The sequence below is a fragment of the Neolamprologus multifasciatus genome, chromosome 14, assembly GCF_963576455.1.
Source record: "Neolamprologus multifasciatus chromosome 14, fNeoMul1.2, whole genome shotgun sequence".
Lineage (NCBI taxonomy): Eukaryota > Metazoa > Chordata > Actinopteri > Cichliformes > Cichlidae > Neolamprologus > Neolamprologus multifasciatus.
In genome coordinates, this window is record NC_140452.1 from 34,972,332 (window position 1) to 34,983,186 (window position 10,855).

Genomic DNA, 10,855 nt, shown 5'->3' on the forward strand with positions numbered 1-10,855 from the left:
CGTGTTGTCCACTTTTAGTAGGATGATATTAGGATTGTTCAGTAAATGCTCAATATCTGCTGTTTTGATGATAACAATCCTTAAGGCCTGCACATCTCATGCAATAATAAAGTGAGGCTTAACATGTTACTTCTTCATGGCACAGCTCTATTTTCTAAGCAGCTATTAGCCAGTTTGCATTTCACTGGGTACTTTTCAATCACAGACTATGAACAAACAGTATTTTTCCAAAGCTTGACCTTCTGAGATATTGTTGCAGAAAATTTCATGTTTTTAATGTTTGATTTAAAAGACTTTCAAGGGAGAAAAACAATACCTTGTGAACTCACAGTTAGAAAAAAGGGGGCAAAAATTATAAATCTGGAAATATTAGACAGATGCCAGTAAAAATGTTATAATTGTTTTGGGGGGTTTTTGTGTGTGTGTGTGTCATCTTTCTGTTTTCTTCTTGTCTGCTCTTCCTCCAGTTTACTTGCTGCTTTACTTTTAGGGTTACTGTTTTCACTTTCGTCCTTTGTTCTTTTCCCCGCACTAGTATCTCATTGTATGTGACTGAGTTGACCTTATTTGCCAGCTCTCACTTGGGTGTATTTGGTATCAATTTGTCATTGTTTGGGGCAAATGAATAGTCCGTTTGTTTGGAAAAAATGAAAAGAGACCTGAAAAGAACAAGCAAAATATAAGAATGGTAAATGGCCTGCATTTGTATAGCACTTTTCTAGTCCCTAAGGACCCCAAAGCGCTTTACACAACCAGTCATCCACCCATTGGTGACGGCAAGCTACATTGTAGCCACAGCCACCCTGGGGAGCACTGACAGAGGCGAGGCTGCCGGACACTGGCGCCACCGGGCCCTCTGACCACCACCAGTAGGCAATGGGCAAAGTGTATTGCCCAAGGACACAACGATCTGTCTAAGCCAGAGCTCGAACCGGCAACCTTCCGATTACAAGGCGAACTCCCAACTCTTGAGCCACGATCGACCCAATGGGAAAATCTGAGAATTACATGAATAAATATATGTACACTATAAGAGTATATGCACATTACTGAATGTGTGAATGTATAAATATGTCTATGTGTGTGTGTGTGTGTGTATATGTGACAAATATATATATATATATATATATAATTTTTTTTAATTAAATAGAATAAATGACAAAATAAAATATACAGAGTTTGGCAGTTGGTAATATTGTGGCCCTGCCTTCTGACAGACCTTCAATCTCAAGGTGAAAGCACAAGTAATCTCTGAGTAAAAAGAAGTTAATAGATATTTAAGAATCAAAACTTAGTCAAAACCAAAAATAAATCTGATCAGTATGAGCTGTTGGCAAATAACCTAAACTTGAACTAGGGTTTAGGTGTGTTCCCGCTTACCCTGGCATTCACGCATTGAGCTGCAGACTCTCGTAACACATCCGAGTAGCTCTTCCCTAGACACATCAGAAGCCTCAGTACATGGATTATCCACATTGTCAAAGAATGAGGGGTATTCCCTGTACTGAACGCATAGGTCAGTTGCTATTTTGACAAATCTGAATGCACTGTGAAGTCACAATTTGAAGACAAGCAGGAAAACCCATAAAACAGTCCCCACTGTCTGCATCAGGAGTGAAGGCAGCAAATGGAGAAGGGCCTGTAACAATACACAAACTTGCAGAGTAGGCCCATACTAACTCCAAAAGCTTTAAACAGTAAAATAGGGCAAAATATAGGATTTAACATCTCAGGTAATAAACTGAATGGTGGCTTTATTAAATTAGAACATAGAGAAGGATGCAGACTCCTACTTGGACTTCTCTGAGGTGAGGAAAGGAAAATGGGGAAAAAAGCATTCATAAAGCATAGATTGCCACATTCTGGGGTCAATAGTAGGAACTTGTTTATAGGTGTAGGGAGGAAAGGGAGTGCAGGGTATGATTCTGTTTAAGACCATAGTAAAGGTCAGAGTAGTTGAAATAGCTCCGTGTACAACACTGCAATTGGCACATGTTGCTTTGGTAAAAAAACAAAATTAGTAAGGAACTGAACACTGTTGGAACATGAGTTGTCTTGTGATTGACAAAAGAGTCTGATGCTCTTCCATCTGAGCTACCCAGGCTCCAAAAGTCACACTTTTGTCATCTGGTCCACACATTTAAATATATATTTTTTCTGTTCTGTAAAAATGTGAACTTTTAACCTGTTATTTCACTGTATGTACTAGCGAGGATTTGCAGTTAGATATTATTAAATCATTATGTCAGACAAGATGGGAGTTAAGGCATACTTCTAACATGTCTATTTCTTGTGATTAGCAACTTAGTGTCTTTGAAGCTTTTAATAATGTTGTTATTGAGATGCAACAAGGTAGACTCTTGACACTTGCTGTCTTGAAATGTATTGAATGGACTACCCATTTGGGTCAAGTCCCTTTGCATAAAAGTGTAAAATAAAATAAAACTCAAAATAAAAAAATAAAACAGGAAAGACAAATGTTCTGTGGGGAGATGCTCACCAGGGCAATGAGGGTAAGACAGGGATGTGTGTAACTGGTAGGATTGATTTGCCTGATCTAAACACAACTGGCTTTCTCTCAGTGGACTACAGTGCCAACCGCTATGTTTGACCAAGATGTGCAATATAATTGGAAACTGCACCAAGACAACCCAGGTGGAAATGTTCTGGCAAGGATTTGCAGTTAGATTTTATTAAATCGTGATATCAGACAAGAGCCAACGCAACTATTTAATTCGACGGGGAGACATGCACTTAGCCCTAGGTTGTATTACATAGTTTGATGACCAACCCTACCAAGAGGTAGGCAGGTCAATCATTTAGTGAGTGTTCACCAGGAGCATCTGGATGAGTGCCTTCTACAAAGTCCAACTTAACTTGCTGGACTTTGCTAAGCTGCACCGTCTGTGTTTGGTTTTTGATGGGAATGATCCACTTTGTTGTAGGCTGTATTATGAAGTCCTACCAACAAACCTACCAAGGCGGTGATCAAAATGGCTTTGCCGAAACCCAGGCTTAAACTAGGGTCCTTCAGATCTTCAGTCTAACGCTCTCCCAACTGAGCTATTTCGGCATATTTTGAAACAGAATGGGTAAGACTGGGATAGGCATGATTGGGAGGATTGATTTGCCTGATCTAAACACAACTGGCCTGATCTAAACACCACTGGTTGTCTCTTATCTGGTCTTAAAGCTGACGTTATTAGCTGTTTCCGGGTCCAAACTCCACTTAAGGTCCCATAGTCAAATGAAAGCTGTGGCATCACTGAGAGTTACAAACTAAATTCTTTCATCTCTAATAAAATGATTAGTGTCTCTGCTCTACCAGGTGTAACAGTTAACTTTAACATCCAGCCATCCATGAAAACAGAATTTATGAAATTTAAAGGAGTTAGAAGTTAGCAAGGAGGTAGCTTGCTAGTTTCCACCCAAAGATAATATAGCATGTTCTGACTGAGGGATTTCTGAAAAAATTCAAATGTATAGTTCTGCTATTGCTTTTAACATAAATGAAGACAGAAAACTAAACAGTAATGACCTTTGAGGGGTTACTGAAGTTGGACTAGCTGGTGTATAATGATGTGCTACGTGGTGGTTAGCTACACAGCTATGGTTAGCATAATATAAACACATTAGCACAGTGAAGCTGGAGGATGAATGCTAACTTTTTTCCGCTCGATAAAAGTTAACATCAGGGTTCCCAATGGTTAGGGACAAATGCAGTTGCATGGTAGGATGCTGTAAACTGACCAAACTTCAATCAGGAGAACAACTGAGATAATCCATCCACAATAAGGTTAGTCATTCATTTATTGCTGCATGGGCTGGGCTGTAGTGATCAGTGTTGCAAACTTAGCAACTTTGTCGCTATATTTAGCGAGTTTTCAGACCCCCTTAGCAACTTTTATTCTAAAACCCGACTAGCGACAAATCTGGCGTTATTAGAGACTTATTTATGACGACTTTTTTTAGTTACACTTGCACAGGAACAAAGCAGGAGGGAGAGAGAGAGAAAGAGACAACGAGACATGGACAACAACATCACATTAGAAAGGTATAGTAATCATCCACAACTATTTTCAGTTGCGAATGATAATGGATTCAGAAATCCTTTATCAGTTTATTCATGCAGGCCCATATGACAGAGAATGTGCATCTTATTTTTGTTTTCATATTTTAATTTATATTTAATTGTGTTGTGGTTTGCAGTGTTTTGTGTTGTTTCACTTTAAATTTGTTTAAAAGGAAGAAGCTGAAAATTGAAATAGTTAAAAGTTGAATTGTGAATAGTTCGTTTTTGTATTATATGATTTATTTATTACATTTTATGTGGAGTGAATAAATAAAAGTATATTTACGGTGGCCCCTAGAGACAAAGCACGTACAAACTTCAAAACAACTAAAAACTCAGAAGCATGTAAAAATTCCAAAACACAACAGAAGTGCTCCAGGATGCTAGGGGCTGTGTTGAGCTTTTGTTACCTAGTGGCTACACAAGCCAGCAAGTACCAACGACTGGATTTGGTGTGTGGTAGTAACAAGTAAATGAACTTTTTTTTTTATTATTTGAATATATATGAGTGCTTGTGTATAAATACACAAACCATACAAGTATGCTTTCAATTGTGTAATTTAAGTGATCTAGGTAGCTGTGTTTTGTAGTTTGTACGTGCTTTGTCTCTAGGGGCCCCCGTAAATATTTCTATATATAAAACCACTTTCTTTTTTTACATTAGTAATTCCTTTTGTGCATAATTTTATATTATTGTTAATAATAAATTAAAACAACCAACAAAACAACCTGAAGAGCCGGTTCGGAGCCGACAGAGCTGGCTCTTTTTAGCGAGCTGAGCCAAAAGAGCTGGTTCTCTAAAAAGAGCCGGAAATCCCATCACTATTAGTGTCAGACCAATAGCGGTGGTTTTGTTTGTTAACTTCACCATTCACATAAAGGTTTGCCTCATCACTGAACAAAATCTTCTGCATGAACTGAGGGTCCTGTTCCAATTTTTGTTTTGCCCATTCTGCAAATTCTGTGAGCCGATCTGGGTCATCCTCGTTGAGATGCTGCAGTAGCTGGAGTTTGTAAGGGTGCCATTTGTGAGTAGCTAATATCACAAAACTTAGCAAGCAGTTTGCTAACTGTAGCAGGGGAGCTGGGTGGTCTCGTAGGGTGTCTTGCATTGAAATCTGCTGCAATGACCCGGTTACTGCGTTCACCAGATATCAACACAATTTCGATCCGCTCCTCACGTGTTAACCTCTTCGACATGTCAATGGCTGTGAAAGAAGGGAAACTCGTAAATAACTCATGAAAGAATAAAGTTACGTTGAAACCAAGCACACCATTGTTTTTCTTGTGACATTACCAATAAGTTTGATGTGTCACATGGCCCTCTTCCTATTGAAAAAACAAAAGTTGTATCCAAGATTTCCGACTTCTAAACGGCCACCATGGTCACCACCCATCTTGAGGAGTTTGCCCCCTCACATATACTAATGTGCCACAAGCAGGACTTTAATATCACCAACCATTCCCATGTTATTACGGTGTATCCATATAAATGGCCCACCCTGTATATTCGGTTTAAGATGTGAGCTCAGCCGGTCACCAACTGGTGGTGAGTTGAATCAAGGGGCGGGGCAGGATTCTTTATAGGTCTGGTGTGCTGGGATTATCTGGAGGAGGCCTCTGTCTTAGAGCTACAATTCCCACATTGTCATGCCACCTGAAGTCGATGGACTCAGCTACATATGATAATGGGGTCACAAAATTATCATGAACAACTGAGCTTTTCTATTAAGTTGGTGAGCGGTGAATGTTGGCCAAGACAAGGACAATGTTTGACATTACCCCCTGCCCGCTCCATGACGTGTAGCTCAGTCAGCGAGAGGCTGAGATTACCCAAATGCAACACTGAACAACACAAGAAATCCTGTCTGTGGCCCTCTCTCTTTAAAACTCCACCATCTAATGCAGTTTAGAGTAGAATACCAATCATATAAATTTAATCTAGTAGAGCTATTTCTTCTATTTTGTAGCTTTCAAGTATACGGTATTATTTAATTTAGTTAGGTCTGTTACTGACGTTGAAATATTTGGTGTCTGGTAAACCTTGAGCCGATGGGCAATAGTTATATTGTGAGGTTTTAAACACTGAGTTTTAAAATGTGCTTCAGATGAACAATGATATGAAAAAAACCCAGAGGCCTTCAGTGATGACTAACTATTTTTAGGGGCTTGTTCAGATTATATAGAACAAGATACATAGCATTAAAACACGTTTAAAAGACATCAGTCTTAAGGAATGCAGTATAGTTTGGACCCGTAAGTAGGATTCATACGTCATCACTTAACAACCAGATTGTCTTGGAGCAGCTGTAACAATATAATTTCTTTAGGGATTAATAAATTATTCTGATTCCACTTGCACTGTACCTGATTCGCTGAGACAGTGATGCAATGTGAAATGAAGTTTTCTTCACGCTTACTTGGTTGAAATATTTGAACTGAGTGTCCCTTTTAAAGTGTCTTCTCCCAAGAACTGTGCAGAACTGACTTTGCCTAAGCTTCAGGGAGTACATCTATGTAATTCTTGTCACAATAGACTGCAGGGCCATGCAGCGACAAATTTGACAAGGGGATGTTTGAGTAACAATATTATGGCAGTTTTTTTGTTTTTTTAGTTTAGTAAAAACACCAGTAATAATCTTTTAACAAACAACTGCTTTTATTTTATTTTTGCATTGAAGTACAACTGTGCCCCTTTATTATTTAAATTAATTTCAGTTAATATCTTTAACTGCTGCAAATGACTATGATAATTCATTCATAAAACAACCCCAACAATAGGATGTCAAATCCTCTCTATTATACACCATTTCATAATCAATTTGTTTCTAAATTGTTTCAAATGAGAGGTACAAAGCTACTTTGAGAAAAGGTTTGCTCACTTTTTTAAGAATGTTGTTTTTTAGAAGACAGTTTAAGTTTATTTATCCAAGGCAAAAGATTGCATCGTCAGGACCTGAATTTAAATCTCAACATTTATGACACAAGGCAGAATTGCTACAAACTGTGCTAACAGTGTAGCACAAGTACTGCTAACAGTATTGATCAAGTTACTTGAAAATAATAATTAGTTATTAATTACCGATTACTTCTCCAAGAAAGTAATCCAGTTACTTTAGTGATTACTTATTTTCAAAAAGTAGTTTCTTTATTGCTTAATTACTTTTTAAAAACATGATACACAACCTGAGTATGTAATAAAACAATAGACTTTTAGCCCAGTTCTATTTTTTCTTGCATAATCCATCATATAAAATTTTATTAGTTTTAATCTTTTAACTTTATGCACATTGCATCAAGCAAAAATGAAATTATATGCAACAGTCTTTGACTGGAAGAAATTTGTTTAACAACCTATTTTCTGCACATTCCAGCATATAAAATAAAATATTTTTTTGTGTTTACACTCACTCTTTCAAATTAGTGCAAGTAAAAGACAGCAAAAAATAAGTAAACTCAAACATTGAGCGGTACTGTTGCCCTTAAGTTTATTTTCACCTGTTTAGCAGGAGTGAGGCCCGTTGGAGGTTAGCCCGGTCCCGTAGCGGTCGTGTCAGTGGGGGGATCCGGGGCTTTCTTTGTGAATTTCACATTCCCATGGCATTAAACTTCTAATCTGCTTGCTCAGATTAGAAGTTTAATTTTTTGCAAGAAGTTTTCTTCCCATGCAGAGTGTACAGCCGACGCTAATGTTTTTGTCACTTTTTACAGAATCAAACTCAAAGTAATGTCAGTACTTCTAGGCTTTAAATACTGCACGGTCGTACTCTGTCCCGCACTCCATATTATCCATTGTTGATCTACACACATCTGTTGCTACCACGGACCATTGTCATGAGACACTTTCACAAACAAAATCACGGTTTAGTAATGCAGCGTGCTTACGGGAAAGTAACAGTAATCTAATAACTTGTTTTACAATAGTAATCCCTTACTTTATTCATTACTTGAAAAAAGTAATCGGAATATAGTAACACATTACTTTTAACACGTTACTGCCCATCTCTGATTGCTAATTGTGTTAATTCTACAAGTAATAGAGTGCATTAACATGACTAGTATTGAGATTTTATAAAAGGACTGGTTTAGAGAGAGAGAGAAACAGAGAGCACTTTTGTAAACTGATTTAACATTGTTGTTATTGTATTCTGATTTAACAGCACCTTATAATCAAGATTGCCTATCATCCACTCATGCATTCTTTTCCTAGCCCCTTTGAATCTTTACTGGCTAAATAATTAAAGAAATAAAAACACAAAGCAATGTTAATGCATTATTATCATGTTAACTTTGACAGCCCTAGCATCAAAACATAATTCCGCTATGGATATATTCTCGACATGGGGAAACATGATCAGATGATGGAGGTCAGCTGTTGGATAGCCAGATACCATCCGGTGATCTGGGTGTGTCATCCGTCATGTGATGGAGTCACTGCAGCGGAGCATGATCTGTACAGATGGTGAAAGGGCAGCTCAGGGGGTAATAATAACAAAGACAGTTGACCACCCACCAGATGGTCAGGCACTCCTTTTCCACCATACTGTACCTAGCCTCTGGATCTGACAGTTTCTTGCTGATATAAATGACTGGGTGGACGACCCCCTTACTTGCTGGGATAAAACAGCCCTCTATTCGAGGTGTCAGTCTGCAGAACAAAAGGGAGGAAATAGTTAGGAGAGTGAATTTGGGATTTCCCACAGCGAGCCCTCTTCACCTGCACGAGTGCTGCCTGGCACTGCTTTGTCCACTGGACCAGATGTGGGACACCCTTTCGGGTGAGATCAGTCAAGGGGCTGGTCAAGTTGGGCATGAACCGGTGGTTGTAACCAGGCAACCCCAAGAACTGCCTCACCTTTTTCGGTCTTTGGAGGCAGGTAGGATGCGATTGCTGCTGTCTTATTCATCTGTTTGCGCACCTGCCCTCCTCCCAAGTGGTACCCGAGATTCTGTGCCATCCAGCTGCACACTTCTTCGGGTTGGCTGTGAGCCCCTCCTGCCTTGGGGACTTCAGGACCATGGCCACCCGCTGCATATGCTCCACCCAGGTGTCACTGTGGATGATGACATCATCTAAGTAGGCTGAGTGTAAAAACCCAAGCAGTGCCTAACCAGTCAAGGAGCTTGTTGAGCTGGGGGCATTGGGTATTCGTCAAACTGTGACACCTCATTCACCTTGTGGTAGTCAACACAGAACCATATAGACCCATCTTTCTTCATGACAAGAACTATGGGGCTACAATAGGCACTGTGTGACTCTTCTTTTACTCCCATCCCATTTTGTTAAGAAAGAATTTCAGCCAATTCTCTCTGAGCAATTTGTCTCTTATGCTTATGCACTGAGACTTCAACCAGCTTAACTTTTTAAAAACAGAGTCACACACACACACACACACACACACACACACACACACACACACACACACACACACACACACACACACACACACACAAATTAACATAGTTTACAGTATCAGCAGTGTGTGTGCTGAGTCATGCTGTGATCCATGTTGTTCTTTTGAATATGTGTGATGCACTTGCAGAGCTACAGGTGGAGATGAGCATGCCTTATTCTCCTTCATGTTTGACCTTCTCTGTAGCATGATAGTCCTTCATTTCCACACACAGGTCAGTCAATATAAGGTGAATAAAGATGGCCGAATTTCATTACCTTTTCAATTTGTTGTCTCACCATGAGAGTCAGCTACCTTTGCAATGTTTGTTTTGCTGAGGGGAAAGATGGGGAGAAAAGAAAGAATTATGCTGAAAAAAATGGACGAAACTGAGGCCCTCACAGTGGTAGAAATGTTTACATAACTCAACTTTTTTGGAGAAATGCTTCAGAAAGAAGGCATTTGGACTGAGTAGGATGGATAGGACTCTCAGTCCTATTCATCAATGGCCTTTAACCAAGCTTAACATTGACATTACTTTCTGAGGCTCGTTCTGAGGTTGGAGTTAGATTAGGTGCCCTCGCTGTTTTTTTGGGATCACTTTGAGAAACCTGTGTGTCACTGAATCCATTATCCATTCTTGATTTGTTTTATCTTAGCCTTCTGCTTTTTTCATTTATACACTGTCCAGATATTTAGACAATTTCACCATTGCTTGTTTTATTGGATTTGTTTTTTCTTAATCACACCAAACCATAACAAACTAGCAGCACAGTTACTCAGTGATTAGAATGGTTTCCTCTCCACAAAAGAAAAAACAACAACAACAAAAAAGAACAACCTTTTGTATCATTTGGGAAATAATGAGGCCATAGAAATAGCAAGCAATCTTAGACTATATCCACATGCACACAGGGATTTAAAAAAATATATAGATATGAAACTGGAAATGCATGCCAAAGCAACCTGTTGCAATATAACTCTAACAGTTTAGAAATGATCAACGATCGGATGCTGACAAATAATATTGTGACTCACAGCCTGATGTCACAAAAGGAGACAAAAGGCACGCACCTTTAATGTAGCAAGACAAACATATTATGGTACTTCTTCAGATCTAAATGCAAAAAATTAAGTTTTTCAAAAGCTAAATTTTCAATTACCTAAACACTAAAAATACTCCATGTGGACAGAAAGCAGAAAGCTAGAGATACACCTAAACATGATGCTAGTCCATAAGCCTATTGCTACAGCAATTACTTATTTACATTGGGCAAGCAGAAATACATAACATTATGCAGTTTTCACAAATTTTAAGATGCAACACTTAGCAACGTGTACACTTAAAGGCAAAGTCTGTCTTAATTTACAAAATCACATAAAACCATTC

The 10,855-nt window shown here is 38.8% G+C and overlaps 1 non-coding gene across 1 annotated transcript; it reads right to left on the reverse strand.

Annotated features, from left to right (window-relative positions):
• Positions 1-3,000: 3,000 nt before the first annotated feature.
• trnaf-gaa (transfer RNA phenylalanine (anticodon GAA)) lies at positions 3,001-3,073 on the reverse strand. The gene has a single exon. It is a non-coding gene; the product is annotated as a tRNA-Phe (tRNA).
• Positions 3,074-10,855: the final 7,782 nt, after the last annotated feature.